The following is a 17,575-nucleotide window of genomic DNA, read 5'->3' as shown; positions in this document are numbered from 1 at the left end:
GCAGTCCAAGGAGTCACAAAGAGTTGGAGAGGACTCAGTGACTGAACAACAGCAACAACCTTCTCATATATCTTCATGATTCTCTATGGACTTTTTTTTTAAGGATTTTTAGTTCTGGAGCAAGAAGATTATTCTCTGTATACTTGCACACAGTCTATGTTCCCTGTGTAGGTAATTGTCTTCTTACTGCCATTGCTGCCTGTCCCCATGTGTAGGGGCCCTCCTCACCCTGCTTTGGCTCTGGGGTCTATCCCATCCTTGTCATACCCTTTGTGGACCTGGTCGGTAGGTATTATATACTTTTACATATTGCTCAACTCAACTTTGCTGCTATTTGTTGTTTTGTGTCAGGAGTTGGCAAACTTTGTAAATGGCCATAGAGTACATATTGTTGACTTTTGGACCACATATTTTCCATTGCATCTGCAACTGTTTGACTCTGTCATAGCAAATGAATGGATGTGGCTGTGTTCTCTTGTTTACAGCCAGCCAGCCCACAGATTGCAGTTTGCTGATCCCTGGTTTTTGTTCATGAGAATTCACACTTTTGGGCCGTGGTTTTCTTGTAATGTCTCTATTTTGGTATCAGGGTGTTGATGCTGGCTTCACAAAATGAGTTAAGAAGTGTTCCCTCCTCTTATTTTCTGGAAGAGATTTTGATAAATTGTTATTATTTCTTCCTTAAATGTTTGGCAGAATTCCTCGTGAAACCATCTGGGCCTGGAATTCTCCATCAGTCCACTGTTTCACGAAGTGGGCCCTAGTGACCAAGAGTTCATCTTACAACAAGCAGGAAGAATGCTTCCGGAGACCTCAGGAGTGAATCCTTCTCTGACCAACATTTTTTTACAAGCCAAAGTAACTGAAAGATAATTTTTTTATTTTTTGATACACTGCAAACTTTTCTCTGAAATTCCTAGTTGGAAGTTTGATTCATTTTGCCTAAGAAATGAGCTAAGTTTTATTTCTGTAAATTGAAAAAAAAGGGTAGAAAAGGAGGGCCAAGAATTTATTATCTATATATTATCTAAATATTGCAAACCCAGCAAGCAGGCAGTATAAAAGATATTCTGTCATACGTTTCATTACAGAGATATTAATGGATGATATTCTTATGTTAACAATTGAACTTGTTGTTAAGTCGCTAAGTCATGTCTGAGCCTTTGTAACCCCATGGACTGCAGCATGCCAGGCTTCCCTATCCTCCACTATCTCCTGGAGTTTGCTCAAGTTCATATCCATTGAGTTGGTGATGCTATCTAAATGTTAAAATCTTACAGTGACATATTATCTCATGGTCATGAATCCTGGATGTCAGTTGAAATTACTCTTGAAATATTCCAATGAGAAGGAAGGAAGTCCAAACCTTTCATACAATTCTGATAACTTGCCAATAGCATACACTGAAAACTGAACCTTCTTGGACACATGGAATGCTTAGTGGCCCAAGTGGAGGCCATCACAATTTGCTCACCTACAGGTAATCAGCAATGCACTTTGAACTGCTGGAAACAAGTAATGATTAAGATGTATGTATGTGGCCTGTAGTAATATTAGGAATATTCACCTTCCTTACGTTTTGTCCCTTGCCAGTTAATTTTCTATGTCAGGTGCTGTAGTGAAAGCAGCTGGGGAAATGGGGGTTCAGATTTACATCGACACTGCAGCTATGTATTCTTGTAGTATATTTTGCTCCTACAAACTGAGTAGGAGAAGCCAAGTCTAAAATTAATGATCTTTTTGTTCTTGCAGTGAATGAACCCCTGTCCTCTGACCAAACTGCCAAAGGCATGTTTGTGCCATTCAGTCTGTGCGCTGAATGAGTTGTTTCTGTTCCATGGACTATGCCAAAAGATACTGTGTGCTTCCTTAGTTCTAAACCGTCATCAGTCTGGCCTGCCACAGGCAGTGAGTGGAAAGACAGATGCTGTGCTGGGCATCTTCCTTTTGTCCCTTCAGAGTCACTCTTTCTTGTTCTCCGCCCTTCTCTATGGCAAGCAGGCTGACCTTTAGGGATTGCATCAATGGTCTCTCTTGCTCTCTCATTATGGGCTGGATTTAGCCCATGGGAGGCACCCCTTCTTGTGGGTTTTCAATTGGTTGATTGTGTGCCTTGGTTGAGAGTCCCAGCCCCTTTAGGGTGGTCTTCTCCACACAGTTCTCTTGGTAGACCTGCCTCTCCTTCCCTCTTCAGGCTCAGGAGTGGTAACTAGTATGACTACCCCTCAAGCCCTTGTGGTTTTTCTACACCCTACCCACACCACTGTCAACCATTCTTTCTTCAAGTTCTTATATTTTCTTTATTGAGCATTCCATCTGTTTCTTGCTGGTATCTCAGCTGACACAGAGGATCACTACAACAAATCTCTTCAATTTTTAAATCTCTCTGATACCATGCCATAATAGTTGTTAGCTTGTTCCATAGACTGAAATCAATTCATCAGAAAAATTCCTGCAGTAGGAAAATTGGGACGTCAACCTTGTATTTCCAGTAGGCACTGCTGTTCTATAAGTTTTTGGAGTTCACTTTATCTATGGCTGTATATACCTTAATGTCACGTTTGACTCTCTTTTTTTAAAAAAGTGGTGTGGTTTTTTAAAGAAAATTATGTATTTATTGTTTGTATGGCTGCCTTGGGTCTTAGCTGCAGCACAGGGGATCTTCACTACCACATGCAGGGTCTTTCGTTGTGGCTCACGGATTCTCTAGTTGTGGCTCATGGGCTCAGTAGCTGTGGTGCTCAGGCTTAGTTGCCTGGTGGCACATGGGATCTTAGGGAGTGAACTCACGTTCCCTGCCTTGGAAGGCAGATTCTTAACCACTGGACTGCCAGGGCAGTCCCGACCTTCACATACTAAATAGAATGAGCTCCCCTTAAAGGCTATTCCCCTCAAAACTAAAAGATGAGGAAGAATCATCCAAAGTTCTTTGTATGGGAAAATATAGGTTAGATCTAGGGAAGCTTCTGTAAGGATGGTGCATGCTTTTAAAAGTAGGGTGAATAGATAGCAGTTACAGTGAGACATTTCTCTGCATCATCCTTATCCAGTGGAAGTTCTTGTCTGACTCAGGCCTGCTGCAAATTGGTCTACTTGAAGCTGCATGGTGCTGGCTATCTTTTCCATCGCATTACTCTGGCACATGGGATAAAATATGTTACCACTGAGAATTGCCTCTAAGTGTGTCTGTTGCTGTAGGATTTAGACAATGAAGTCAAAGCTCGTTGGCTGACAACTCATTATCCTTGAACCATCCTAAGAATGAATGTTCCTTTGGAACACCTATGTTCCTGTTTATGTGGGGACCCCTGGCTGATCTGTTTCACCAGCCTTTAGAACATTCTGAGGGAAATCTTTGCTACTCTATAGGGCCTCTGCTATTCTATAGGGAAGCAAAGTGGATTCCCTGATGGCTGCATAGCTTTGCATAGATTACATAGAGTCCCTAACCTTAGCATCTTCATTTGTAAAACAGAGTGTATAATATTATCTACTTAATGGAATTGTGATAATGGAATAAAATAGTGTATGAAACACTTAGCACGGTGCCTGACACAAAGTAAGCTTTCCAAAAGTGTTAGTAATTTTTTTCTTATTATTACAAAAGAGCTTAAAAGTTTGAAAATTGTTGCTATTCTTTTTTTAATTGGAGTATGATTGGTTGTGTTAGATTCTGCTGTACAGCAAAGTTGAATCAGCTATATGTACACACATATCCATTCCCTCTTGAGCCTTCCTCCCCTCCTCACCCATCCCACTTCTCTAGGTCATCAGAGAGCACTGAGCTGAGCTTCCTTCATGATACAGCAACTTCTCATTAGCTATCTATTTTACACATGGCAGTATATATATGGGTTTCCCAGGTGGCTCAGTGGTAAAGAATCTGTCTCGTAATGCTGGAGATGCAAGAGATTGGGTTAAATCTCTGGGTCAGGAAAATCCCCTGGAGAAGGAAATGGCAACTCACTCCAATATTCTTGCCTGGAGAATCCTGTGGACAGAGGTGCTTGGTGGGCTACAGTTCATAGTATCGCAAAGAGCCAGACATGATTGAACAACTGAGCAGGAATGGAAGTGTATATATATCAATGCTAGTCTCAGTTCGTCCTATCTTCCCCTTCCCCTCGAGCCCATAAGTCCATTCTCTACGTCTGCATGTCTATCCTTGCCCTGTGCATACTTTCATCAGTAACATTTTTCTATCAATTTTTAAAATTGTTCCCATTCTTTATTTTTTTAAAAATTAATTACTTATTGGCTGCTCTGGGTCTTCGATGCTATGCACAGGCTTTCTCTAGTTGCAGTGTCAGTTCAGTTCAGTCACTTAGTCGTGTCCGACTCTTTGCGACCCCATGGACTGCAGCACTCCAGGCCTCCCTGTCCATCACCAACTCCTGGAATTTACTCAAACTCATGTCCATTGAGTCGGTGATGCCATCCAACCATCTCATCCTCTGTCATCCCTTTCTCCTCCCCGTTTAATCTTTCCCAGCATCAGGGTCTTTTCAAATGACTCAGTTCTTCCCATCAGCTGGCCAAAGTATTGGAGTTTCAGCTTCAACATCAGTCCTTCCAATGAACACCCAGGACTGATCTCCTTTAGAAAGGACTGGTTGGATCTCCTTGCAGCCCAAGGGACTCTCAGGAGTCTTCTCCAACACCACAGTTCAAAAGCATCAATTCATCAGTGCTCAGCTTTCTTTATAGTCCAACTCTCACATCCATACATGACTACCGGAAAAAACATAGCCTTGACTGCTGCTGCTGCTGCTAAGTTGCTTCAGTCGTGTCCGACTCTGTGCGACCCCATAGACGGCAGCCTATCAGGCTCCCCTGTCCCTGGGATTCTCCAGGCAAGAACACTGGAGTGGGTTGCCATTTCCTTCTCCGATGCATGAAAGTGAAAAGTGAAAGTGAAGTCGCTCAGTCATGTCTGACTCTTCACAACCCCATGGACTGAAGCCTACCAGGCTCCTCCATCCATGGGATTTTCCAGGCAAGAGTACTGGAGTGGGGTGCCATTGCCTTCTCCGATAGCCTTGACTAGATGGACCTTTATTGGCAAAGTAATGTCTCTGTTTTTTAATATTCTGTCTAGTTTGGTCATAACTTTTCTTCCAAGGAGCAAGCATCTTTTAATTTCATGGCTGCATCACCATCTGCAGTGATTTTGGAGCCCCCAAAATAAAATCTGTCATTGTTTCCATTGCTTCCCCATCTATTTGCCATGAAGTGATGGGACCAGATGCCATGATCTTAGTTTTCTGAATGTTAAGCTTTAAGCCAACTTTTTCACTCTCCTCTTTCACTTTCATCAAGAAGCTCTTTAGTTCTTCTTCACATTCTGCCTTAAGGGTGGTGTCATCTGCATATCTCACGGGCTTAGGTGCCTCACAGCATGTGAGATCTTTCCAGACCAAGGATCGAACCCATGACCCCTGCCGTCGGCAGGCACATTCTTAATCACTGGACCACCAGCGAAGTCTGTTCCCATTCTTTAGTAAGTAAAACTTCATGAGTATTTTAGTATAAACATACTCATGTGTCAATGGATATGCTTTCAGATAATAATTGGATAAATAGCTGAGCTGGTTTGAGATTCCTTCCTACTGAGGCTAGGTTTTTAGAAGAAGAGAAATCTCAGATCACAGATTGTTTTACACAATTTTGAAGTGTTCAGATATCAGAAGCTTTGCTTACATTTCCTTTCCTCTTCATTGACTACTCACAGGGAAAATTAGGTTGAAATTTCCTTTTCACTACTAATTTTTGGGCATCCTCTCTTAGGTCATACTTGGGCACTGTCTTAGTAGATAAATGCTTTGAATCAGCCTTATTCTTTGTCAGTTTATCCATGAATCCCCTGCTTTGGGAGACCAGATGCCAGCAGCGGGGACATGCATAGGCCAAAGGGGCAGGTGAAATTTTAGATGAGAAATGTTTCTGTGAACAATGAGACCATATTGCCTTATAATGTATAACAAATCTAACATTAACCTTCTTTTTCTGATTTACGAAGTCTCTCCTCCTGCTATATGAAGCTTTTAAAAAAATGTTATTCAGTTCAGTTCAGTTCAGTCGCTCAGTTGTGTCCGACTCTTTGTGACCCCATGGACTGCAGCACGCCAGGCCTCCCTGTCCATCACCAACTCCCAGAGTTTACTCAAACTCACATCCATTGAGTTGGTGATGCCATCAAACATCTCATACTCTGTCATCCCGCTCTCCTCCCACCTTCAATCGTTCCCAGCATCAGGGTCTTTTCTAATGAGTCAGTTCTTCCCATCAGCTGGCCAAAGTATTGGAGTTTCAGCTTCAACATTAATCCTTCCAATGGACACTCAGGACTGATCTCCTTTAGGATGGACTGGTTGGATCTCTTTGCAGTCCAAGGGACTCTCAAGAGCCTCCAACACCACAGTTCAAAAGCATCAATTCTTCGGTGCTCAGCTTTCTTTATAGTCCAACTCTCACATCCATACATGACTACTGGAAAAACCATAGCTTTGACTAGATGAACCTTTGTTGGCAAGGTAACGTCTCTGTTTTTAATATGCTATCTAGGTTGGTCATAACTTTCCTTCCAAGGCGTAAGCGTCTTTTAATTTCATGGCTGCAATCACCATCTGCTGTGATTTTGGAGCCCCCAAAAATAAAGTCTGCTGCTGTTTCTACTGTTTCCCTATCTATTTGCCATGAAGTGATGGGACCGGATGCCATGATCTTAGTTCTCTGAACGTTGAGCTTTAAGCCAACTTTTTCACTCTCCTCTTTCACTTTCATCAAGAGGCTCTTTAGTTCTTCACTTTCTGCCATAAGGGTGGTGTCATCTGCATATCTGAGATTATTGATGTTTCTCCTGGCAATCTTGATTCTAGCTTGTGTTTCATCCAGCCCAGCGTTTCTCATGATGTACTCTGCATATAAGTTAAATAAGCAGAGTGACAATATACAGCCCTGACGTACTCCTTTTCCTATTTGGAACCAGTCTGTCGTTCCATATCCAGTTCTAACTGTTGCTTCCTGACCTGCATACAGGTTTCTCAAGAGGTAGGTCAGGTGGTCTAATATTCCCATCCGTTTCAGAATTTTCCACAGTTTATTATGATCCACACAGTCAAAGGCTTTGGCCTAGTCAATAAAGCAGAAATGGATGTTTTTTTGGAACTCTCTTGCCTTTTTGATGATCCAGTGGATGTTGGCAATTTGATCTCTGATTCCTCTGCTTTATTGGAGTATAGTTAATCCACAATGCTGTGTTAGTTTCGGTTGTACAGCAAAATGAATCAGTTATATGTGTGTATATATATACATATATATATATATGTATATATATCTCCACTCATTTTTTAGATTCTTTTCCCATATAGGCCATTACAGAGTATTGAGTAAAATTCCCTGTGCTATACAATAGGCTCTTATTAGTTATCTATTTTATGAATATCTACTGTTTGAATTTAATGTTAGTCATTTTGTATGTATCATTCCATGATTTTTTCTGTTTATCTACAAATATACTCATACACAAAGATTTTTTTTTAGTTTCAATATGCTACTATACACATTATATGGTATTTTTTTTTAACCTGAGGAATATAAGATGAAAGCTTTTCTGGTAAATATGTATCAGTAAGCCTATACTTTCCAATAGCTACGTGATATTCTATCGATTTTGTGGTAGTTTATCCCCCTCTTCCTCTACTGATATGGATGGACGTTAATAGGTTTCACTATTACAAACAGTGCTGCAGAAAGCATTCATGAACATTCATCATTAGGTACTGATTATCTTATTTCTATGAATAGAAGTTTAGATATGGAACTACTGAATCAAAGGTTACACACTATTGTCGTTTTAACAGATACACCAAATCACTTGCTAGAAATATATCAACTCATATTCTCATCACCCATATATGAGAGCCTTTGCCAAGACCAGGCATTAGTGATTCCTAATATTTGCCCATCTGTGAGTGAAAGATAGCCTCTTCATTATCATTTTTTTCTTTGCATTTTGAAGATGACCATAAGCTTGAGCACATGTTATATGCTGATTGCTCATTCAAATTTTCTATTCTGCTTCTCTCAGTTACCCTTTGGCCATTTTTCAAATGCATCGTTTGAGAGGCTCTTTGTCTATATATGTTTGCCGCTGCTGCTACATCGCTTCAGTCGTGTCCAACTCTGTGCGACCCCATAGACAGCAGCCCACCAGGCTCTTCTGTCCCTGGGATTCTCCAGGCAAGAATACTGGAGTGGGTTGCCATTTCCTTCTCCACTATAGATGTTTAACAATGGTTAATTACAGGGGCTGCAAATGTCTTCCTCCTGTGAGAAAATGCAATCTTTATCAAAGAGATATTTTACATTTTAATGAAGTCAGATTTGGCAATCTTCTCTTCTGGGGAATTCTAGATTTCGTGTTTCTGATGAAGGTCTATAAATATACCGTGTTACATATATATAAAATTAGATTCTGCAATATGTGACAACATGGATCAACTTTGAGAACTTCATGCTTCATTAAATAAGCCAGTCACAGAGGGACAAATCCTGCATGATTTAAAATAGGTATATGAGTTGCTTAAAATAGCCAGACTCATAGAATAGAATGTTGCCGGGGACTGGGAAGAGTGGGAAATGGAGAGTCCCTAATCAACATGTGTGAAATTTCTGTTATGGAAGATGGGCCAGTTCTAGAGATCTGATGATGAATAAGATCTAGAGGCACCACACTGTGTCTTTGGATAACAGGACCAAGCTGTACACTTAAAAGTCTGTAAAGGTCTCATGCTAAGTGTTCTTACCAAAGTAAAAGTTAAAAAAAAACTTAACACACACGAATAAAAGCTTTAATGCATCTGAAATTCATTCACGTAAATGCATGACTTTTTTCTAGATAGATAATGCTTGTGCCAGTACCATTAAATAGCTCATCCATTAAGAACTGAAAATTTTTTTGTATAGTAAGATTTCTTTGGACTTTCTTACTCAATTCCATTTATCCATTTGTCTATTTTCATGTCAATTTGTTTTGGTGATAGTGATTTTATAGTCAATTTCAATATCTAGTGAGGCATGATTCTCTAATAAGTCTCTTCCCCCTCAATGTTTTTACTTTTAAACACTTGACAATTTTCACTTATTTATTCATTCATATATGTTTTAGTCATATGAAATACGTGATTATTTTAATCAATTCAAAATAAAACCTCATTGAAATTCTACTTGGAATTTCCTTAAATTGTATTTTATTTTGAGATAAAATTGTCATTTTAATCATAGTGAATTTTCCATTTATGAATATAGTATGTCCTTCCCTCTGATACTCAGAGGGAGTATCAGAGAATCAGTATTCAGATTTTATTTTAAAACCTTCAAATATTCCCTATGAAGTTATTGTAGTCTGTTATTACGATCTGGATTTATACATAATATATAGAAACTTCATATTTTTTTTAATTAATTATAGATGTTAGAAAGAAAGACTGATATGATTTTTCCAGGATGTTGTGGCTTGGAGACTCTTTGATGAGGGCATTCCATATACTTAAGTAAGTTCAGCCTTTTCAAAGTAATAGACCAGAAATAGAATTTACTTATCTGGAAAAATGCTTGCATCTCTGGTACTCAATGGAATGCTAGTTTTGCCTAAGGATTACAGAATGCCAACTTTTGATGTGTGTTTGTTGGAACAAGACTGAATTTATTCCACATTAACTTTCCTTCAATGGGATTTTCCTATGTGGTTGAAATAGCTTTTGGGGAAACATTTATTTAAAAACAGCATACATATTCTATTTATTTACCAATTAATATTACATTGGATAAAATGATTTTTCCTGTTGCTAAAAATTAGTCATCTTTTAAAAAGTTTGGATTTAAAAATAAAAAGTTATGTAAATTACTGTATGTAACTTTTATACTTTTTATCCTAATCATGTTCTTAGATTCATGAGAAAGCAGTGACTGTGATGTGCAGAGGTGACAGTTCTTACAACCAGGAAAGGAAATTCTCCTGGCAGAGTCATTATTGTACATAGATTTGCCCTTTTCTTTCTGTAGTTGTCAGGTGCAGAGAGATATCTGAACACTCAGGTTTATGGAGCAGCATCGATGATGTTTCTTTTTATCTCAGATTATTAACCTTAACCTTAACTGTGCACATCCCAGTCCTTTACAAAGGGTAAAGGAGAGTGAGCCTTTGTTACTATCAGTAGACCTAGATTTTCATTGTGATTTCATTGTCTTCTGTAGTCAGATTTTTTCAGGGTGTATGTGGAACAAGCTGCACATGTAGGGTTTTATGGATTAATTTAAACAGCGTGAGAGGCAGTGCCCAGACCTTCCTAATTATAGGGCCTCATTTATTATAAAGCAGCTATAACCATTGCTTTCACTAAAAACTCATATTCTGCTCTCATGGTCATGAGTTTGTCAGTATCTTTATTAATGCTGTTTAATGCCTTTTTAAAAAGTCGTGAATAATTGAGGATTGAAGTTGTTGGGGAATCTCTGTATTTAATTAAAATAGTTGTTTTATGAGGCTGAGAACTTAAGACTGCTGTCTAGAGTCCTTAAGGGATTCTTTATTGATTTGTGCAAGGAGAAAACCAGCTCAAGACATTTGTTTCTGTGTTCATGGGGGCAAAAGTATTTGCTTTATCTTTTTAAAATTAATGACACCCATGAATTGGAATACCAACCCTCCTTTTCATAGACAAGTACCTTGCTGAAAAGCATTTTTTGTATTTGTGGGTTTTTTTTGGCAATTAACACTTACGAAGGTATTTGGGTCTGATTATAGTCAGGAAACTCAGAGATTTCAGAAGCTCAAGTTATTATCAATCTGAACAAGAGCCAGATTAAGAAGCATTAAGAAAAGTCACTAAAATACATTAGAAACATGCTACCAGTTAACTCAGATTTCCACTGCTACTTACGTAACTGATGAAATATCAGTTGTCTTGGTCCAGCAAATAGAGACAGTGTCCCTAAGTAGAAATCTAAACACTTTTCATCTATGCCTGTCCATCTCTGTTAAAACTATGTGCAAACTTCATGGAAAAATTCCAAGCCACTCTACCAAGAGACAAGAAACTTCCCCCTTCCAAAGTTGTTAGGCATAGTCAGTTGTTACTCTGAAACTGAATAAGATATGGCATGAGGCTGTTTCCCAAGACAATTGGCTTGTTTTATTATCTCAAGTTAAACTCTTTCAAATGCCTCCCAAGATGCTGACTAGCTCAGAAGCACAAGAAGTTAATGCATGTAATAAATTCCTTATTTTGAATGTGAGCAGAGAACATACAATTTTTATCAGCAGAAAAATCCAATTCTTTTTACCTGACTAAGCAAAGGTTCAAAGGGATTTATGTATTTGAGGTTTGCAGGAGTACTAAATGTTTAACCTTCTCAGAGCATCCTCAAGTCTCCTGATCTGCTGCTGCTGCTGCTAAGTCGCTTCAGTCGTGTCCGACTCTGTGTGACCCCATAGACGGCAGCCCACCAGGCTCCGCCGTCCCTGGGATTCTCCAGGCAAGAATACTGGAGTGGGTTGCCATTTCCTTCTCCAGTGCATGAAAGGGAAAAGTGAAAGTGAAGTCGCTCAGTCGTGTCCAACTGTTAGCGACCCCATGGACTGTAGCCTACCAGGCTCCTCCATCCATGGGATTCTCCAGGCAAGAGTACTGGAGTGGGGTGCCATTGCCTTCTCCGTGGTCTTACTAAGCTGCAGTGAATTGAGCCTACTCAATCTTTCAACATACAAACGTAAATTTGGGCAAGTTCAGAAACTAACCTTTAAAGTAGATTTGGTCTCTACATCTAAAAGGGAAAAATGTGTCAAGTAAAAGTTGTAGAACTATAATTCAACATTCCTGTCATGTCCATCCTCCCTTTGTAGATTAATCCACTACCCACCGAGCCAGATGTGGCCACTGAACCAAAAGTGAACACTTGATTCCTTTGTGTTCCTAGAGGAACAAGCTGTGCCCAAGTACAGCTGATCTTTTCTGATCAGATTTCATTTTGTAAAACTTAGAAATGAAGGACACACAGGGAAGCTTGTCTCCTCAACAGTTGATGTTGAAGAGATTGGAGGGCATGACCTTGTACCATGTGCTTGACTCGAGTTTGAGTGAGTAAAGGAAGCAAATGTAAGGATTCATTAGAGGGGATGAGAAGGAGGGACCATTAGCCCCACAAGGGGGCATGAAGGCTTTTCGGTCCTTACTCTCAGGTTCCCGTGATGCTGGGAAATATCTGCTATGCCCCAAATTTGTGAGAGCCCCTCATTCTTTTAACATTCTTTTAACTTGGCAATTACTGCTTCTTGTAGCCAAAGGATCCTTGACTGAAACAAAGATAAAGACATGCTAAAATGTGAAAGATTTGGAGGTTTGACCCATAAAAGCATCATGCTTTGCAAAGAGCCCTCTCCTATACCTGGGTTCAAGCTCTGGCCCTCTCACTCACAGAATGGCCTCTAGAAAGAACTTTAAACTTCTGGTCACAGTTTGTTTATTCGAAAAATTGAGGACAGGAAAGAGAATCGCATTTCACCATCTGTGAATTCCCCTTGAGATTCTACATTCTTGGAATCTACTGCTTTTGTTTAATTTCAACTGGATACAATTTCTTGGTTTCTGCATGTTCTAGAGAGTAGAGAGAAGAAGGTAAAGGGGAAATATGGTGGTCCAGCAGTACAGGCTTTTGGACTGAAGATGAAAGGACCCTCAGTCAGTTTTAAATATGGCATCTGAAAGATGCTAGAGCCTCAAGAATTCTGATTTAAAATTTAAATTCTCCTTGGAGATGGACTGGTTTTCCCCTTTCTCCAGGAGTGATTATTCTGGATTTTTCAGATGGGACCAGTCTAATCAAAAGAATCAAACACAGAGAATCATTCCATGCTATGGTCAAAATAAGAGGGATATATGATTATGGAAGAATAGCCAGAGAAATGTAACACTATGGGCACTGAAAATGGAGAAGGGGACCATGAGCCAAGATGTGGCGACAAACTCTTAAGGGCTGGAAAAAGCATGGAGACAGATTCTCCCCTAGAAACTCCAGAAAGTTATGCAGCCCTGATGATACTTTGCTTTTAGCTCAGTGAGACCTATCTTGGACTTCTAACCTACAGAACTATATGATAATAAATTTGTGGTTTAAGCCACACAGTTTGTGGTAATTTCTTACAGCAGCAATGGAAGCCAATGTGGTGAACATGACTATGAGTGTGGCTGTGTTTTACCTTTTCTCCAAAATATAGAATCATATTCTTCACTCCTGATGATCAAAGTAATGTCAGCAAGCATTTGTGATTTGTGGTCTGAAGCTGTTTTCACTGAACCAGAATGCTCAGAAGGTAAGTGGAAAGCAGACCAGGCCTGAAGTTGAGATATATATGTTCAAGTTCAAACTTTGCACTTGCTGATTGTGTAACCTAGGATGAGTCACTTAAACCCTCCGGCTCCAGTGTCCTCAACTCTACCATGAAGGGTTTAGTCTAAGATAACCTCTAATTCCTTTCAGTGCTGCTCCTTGATGATTTTTCTGAGTGCCTAACTCACACTAAGTCAATGTTCATGGGCAACTCTGTCTACATGGTCACATCTACTGGGAGGTGGAGTTTTACAGAAGGTTCCATGAATAAGGCTTCTACGTGTCATGCTTAATTTTCAAATGTAGTTTTCTTGTTTTGGTGAAGGGTGAGTGTTTCTATGTACTTGTCAAAGGGAAATATTTTATCCTGACTTTTCTGATTTTTCACCATTGAGTGAGATTTGAGGACTTAGATTCAGAATGTGAGAGACAGTAGCTCAAATTCAGGACTAAAAACTTCCAATTTAATTTTCAGCAGAATAGTAATCATCTATTTTACAGTTATTGGAGGGTGGAATTAATTGATCTCACAACTTCTTTTCATTATAAAATACAGATTTTTAAATAATATACCTTTTCCTTATTTTACCCCCAGAGCTTTGCCTTTCTAGTTTGCACAGCAATTCTTTTTTTTTCCAGAACATTCTGTACTATGTTTTTGGCATGATGTTTACTTTTATCAACCTCAATATATTTATTTACATTCTTGACTCATTTGATCATTTTAACTTTTTTATTCATGGATTTTAAAAAACCTATCAACAAAACCTAAACATTCCTTAAGTTTATTTTAGTTATTTTGCCAGTAATAATAATTAAATGGTTTCTTGTTTATTATATGTTGGATGACTTTGGTCACAGAGGTAAAGAAAGTATTTGTTATAGTTTTGGAGTTATTCTGATGCCAATTACAAAGACTTCATTTTGAAAATTCTTATTCATTTTGTTGTCAGGGAAATGGCAGACTTCAATGCATTAGAGAAAAATCCTCACTTTTAATTATTTTTTGACCTGAAAACCTGAAATTTGTATGAAATATACAAAACATGTTAACAGTAATGCTGAGATTTAAGTAAACTGTTATACAATATTCAAGGATATGTTATTATTGAATGTCAGAGTTGGAAAGAATGCTAAACTATAGTTATTACCATTGTTATTATACACATTGCTATTATAGATATTCATTTAATATCCTTTTAAGTAAAATGTTTACTAAATATACTTAAACAATTGGATTAGAAAATTAAACCCAAGTATAAAATAAGCTTAGAATAGACAATTCACTGTATACAGATAATAGAAACAATTATGGGTTTCCCTGATGGTAAAAAATCCGCCTGCAATGCAAGAGGTCTGGGTTTGATCCCTGGGTCAGGAAGATCCCCTGGAGGAGGATATGGACACCCACTCCAGTATTCTTGCCTGGAGAATCCTGTGGACAGAGGAGCTTGGAGGGATATAGTCCATGGAGTCCAAAGAGTCAGATGTGACTGAGCGATTAATACTTTCAATTTATATTTAATTTACAACCCACCCCCCTTTTTTAAATTTATGCTTTGGATTGCTAGGAGTTCATGGTGATCCCAAGTCTAAAATAAACTATTAACTTTATCTATAGATTGACACAGCAGTGGAAGGAGCGCTGATCTCTAGTGTTAAGTCTTTCTAATCTTGTGTGAGTTCTTTCATTTTGCCAGTCTTTAGTTTTCTCACAGTCCAAATAAGCCCGTTGATAACTGGCTTAGATCTTCATCAGTAATACATTAATTAGAAAAAAGTGCCTAGAATATAGCAAGCATTCAGTAAGTCATTATTATTTGTACATATATTCCGTTTGATTCCTAAAACATTATGCTTGCATAGTACTCCCTAAGAAAAATCTGAGGGCTGTTCATGGCATACAGTGTATTTTGTGAGGCTTAAAGTTTTTTGTCCCATGATGTCCTGCATGTTAGAATCTACATTTGAGTACTGTATTATTTCATCTGCACTGTAGGCACAAGGCCATTAGTGATATAATCTACCCAAAGTGCTGTAGATACGAAATAGCAGTATTGCTCTTGAGAAATCTTAGTGCATCTTTGTTGCACATTGGTACCAAGTGCATATGAATTCAAATACATTTTGAAATACATTCAAAATGTATTTGAATATTTATATTCAAATATAAATATATATAAAGGTTTGCATTTGCTTTATTCCTAAGTTTATTTTTTCTTTCTCATTTATTTCTAATTTATACTATCTGGCTTTATTTTCTATAACTTTGTGTAATGCCATCATTCCATTTCAGAGCACGGTGGGATGCTAATACACAAATATACATGTATATGTCTGTGTGTGTACACACACATCAATATCATTATTACAGTTTTTAAAATTCTGTACTATGGAGGAAGAAGTGGATTAACTCTGGAATCCTGTCTAATTTATATGTGGTGTACCTCTGATTGTTCTGACAAGCTGGATATAAGAGCTTTGTGTTGAATAAGAATTTAATTTGGGCATCAGGCTGGAAAATTTCCCCTCTAGAACCACTGCATGCCTAAATTATGAAATAGAGACAATATTATTAAAGTTTGTTTATGCATGTTTATAACAAAGTGTTTGAAACATATTCCTTTAGATCAAACCAATTAGCATTTAATTGTGTGACGACAATTTCTAACTACATGAATGAAGAAATTGGACTCAACAGGCTTATCTGGGGTCTTTCCAGCTCTCCTAGGCAGAGTGTAATTCTAGAACTTGTTGCTCACTTGCATATGGAATATATTGCTACAGGAGAGCATGGGGATCTTTCTGAAAGGCTGGGTTTTTTCAGGGCCACTGTTTTAGGAAATATGATGCCTAGGGAAGTGATTTTCCAGTTTAATGCGAGACCAGTTTATGGATTGGCCCCAGTGGTATTTGTCAGACATCTATTAGAACCAATGCTTCATTCTCAGTAGCTTTTCTTTTCCTGACCATCTTTCCTGTATGCCCTCAGTTTATGACAGCAGATTGCTTGCCAAGGTCATTTACCTGGGTCAGAATTATTGTCAGAGCATTAGTTATTGCTGTTCAGTCGCTAAGTTGTATCCAACTCTTTGCGATCCCATGGACTTCAGCTCATTAGACTTCCCTGTCTTTTGCTCACATTCATGTACATTGAGTCAATGAAGCTATCTTAAAATCTCATCCTCTGTTCCCCTTCTCCCTTTGCCTTCAATCTTTGCCAGCATTAGGGTCTTTTCCAATGAGTTGGCTCTTATCAGGTGACCAAAGTATTGGAGCTTCAGCTTCAGCATCAGTCTTCCCCACGAATACTCAGGGTTGATTTCCTTTAGGATTGACTAGTTTGATCTCCAGAGCGTTAGTATTTATGGTATATTAGAATCTCAATTCTTAGGAATCAGAGCATAGAATAGAATCTACAATAGAATCACAAAGTAGAGTCCAGGGTTGAAAGCACAGAGACCAGCATCTAAGTTAAGTACTTTTGCATTTAAGTTATTGCCAGCTACCAAGCTTGGATATTCTACATATTTGAAACTAATGTTATGATTGGCATTGGTTTGTAAAAGTGAGTTTAGTTATTGACTTTTCCATGTATTGATTCACTGAAGAATACCTTAAGTTAAACCATATCAACCAATGTTTATATCTGATATGGAGAGGAAATATAAATAAAGTTTCTTTAAATTTAAACATTTATTTAAATATTTTTCCTTAGATGTAACTAATATGTTAAAAAATCTCTGTGATCAAATCAATAAAATATTAATATAAGAATAGAAATAAATAGAAGGTATAAAGTAGATACAGCAGAAATATTTCCCATTATGTAGAAGAAGTTAATATATGTTAAGGTTGGTATTTCAGGTCAATGGAAAATGACTACTTAGTTACTAAATAATGCCATTGCAAGATTGGCTACTCACATGAGAGCAAAGAAAACTGAGCCATTATCTTGCAGCACACACAGATATAGATTTCACATAGACTAGCAACTAAAAAATGCAAAATAAATATTTGCAAAAAATCTGGGAGACTAGATGTGTCAATTTAGAGGCAAGGCAGACCTTTTCAACCAAATCTGGTTGAGAAAATACAAAATAAAATCAAATATGGAGATATTTGATTACACAAAAATCAAGACCTGTTTTAGAATTATACTACTGTTCTTCATTTTCACTCTTGA

Source organism: Giraffa tippelskirchi, chromosome 9 (assembly GCF_054371585.1).
Source record: "Giraffa tippelskirchi isolate mGirTip1 chromosome 9, T2T-mGirTip1v1.2.pri, whole genome shotgun sequence".
NCBI classification, from domain to species: Eukaryota; Metazoa; Chordata; class Mammalia; order Artiodactyla; family Giraffidae; genus Giraffa; species Giraffa tippelskirchi.
The sequence above is the reverse complement of the archived record's forward strand: the minus strand, read 5'-3'. Positions refer to the sequence as shown.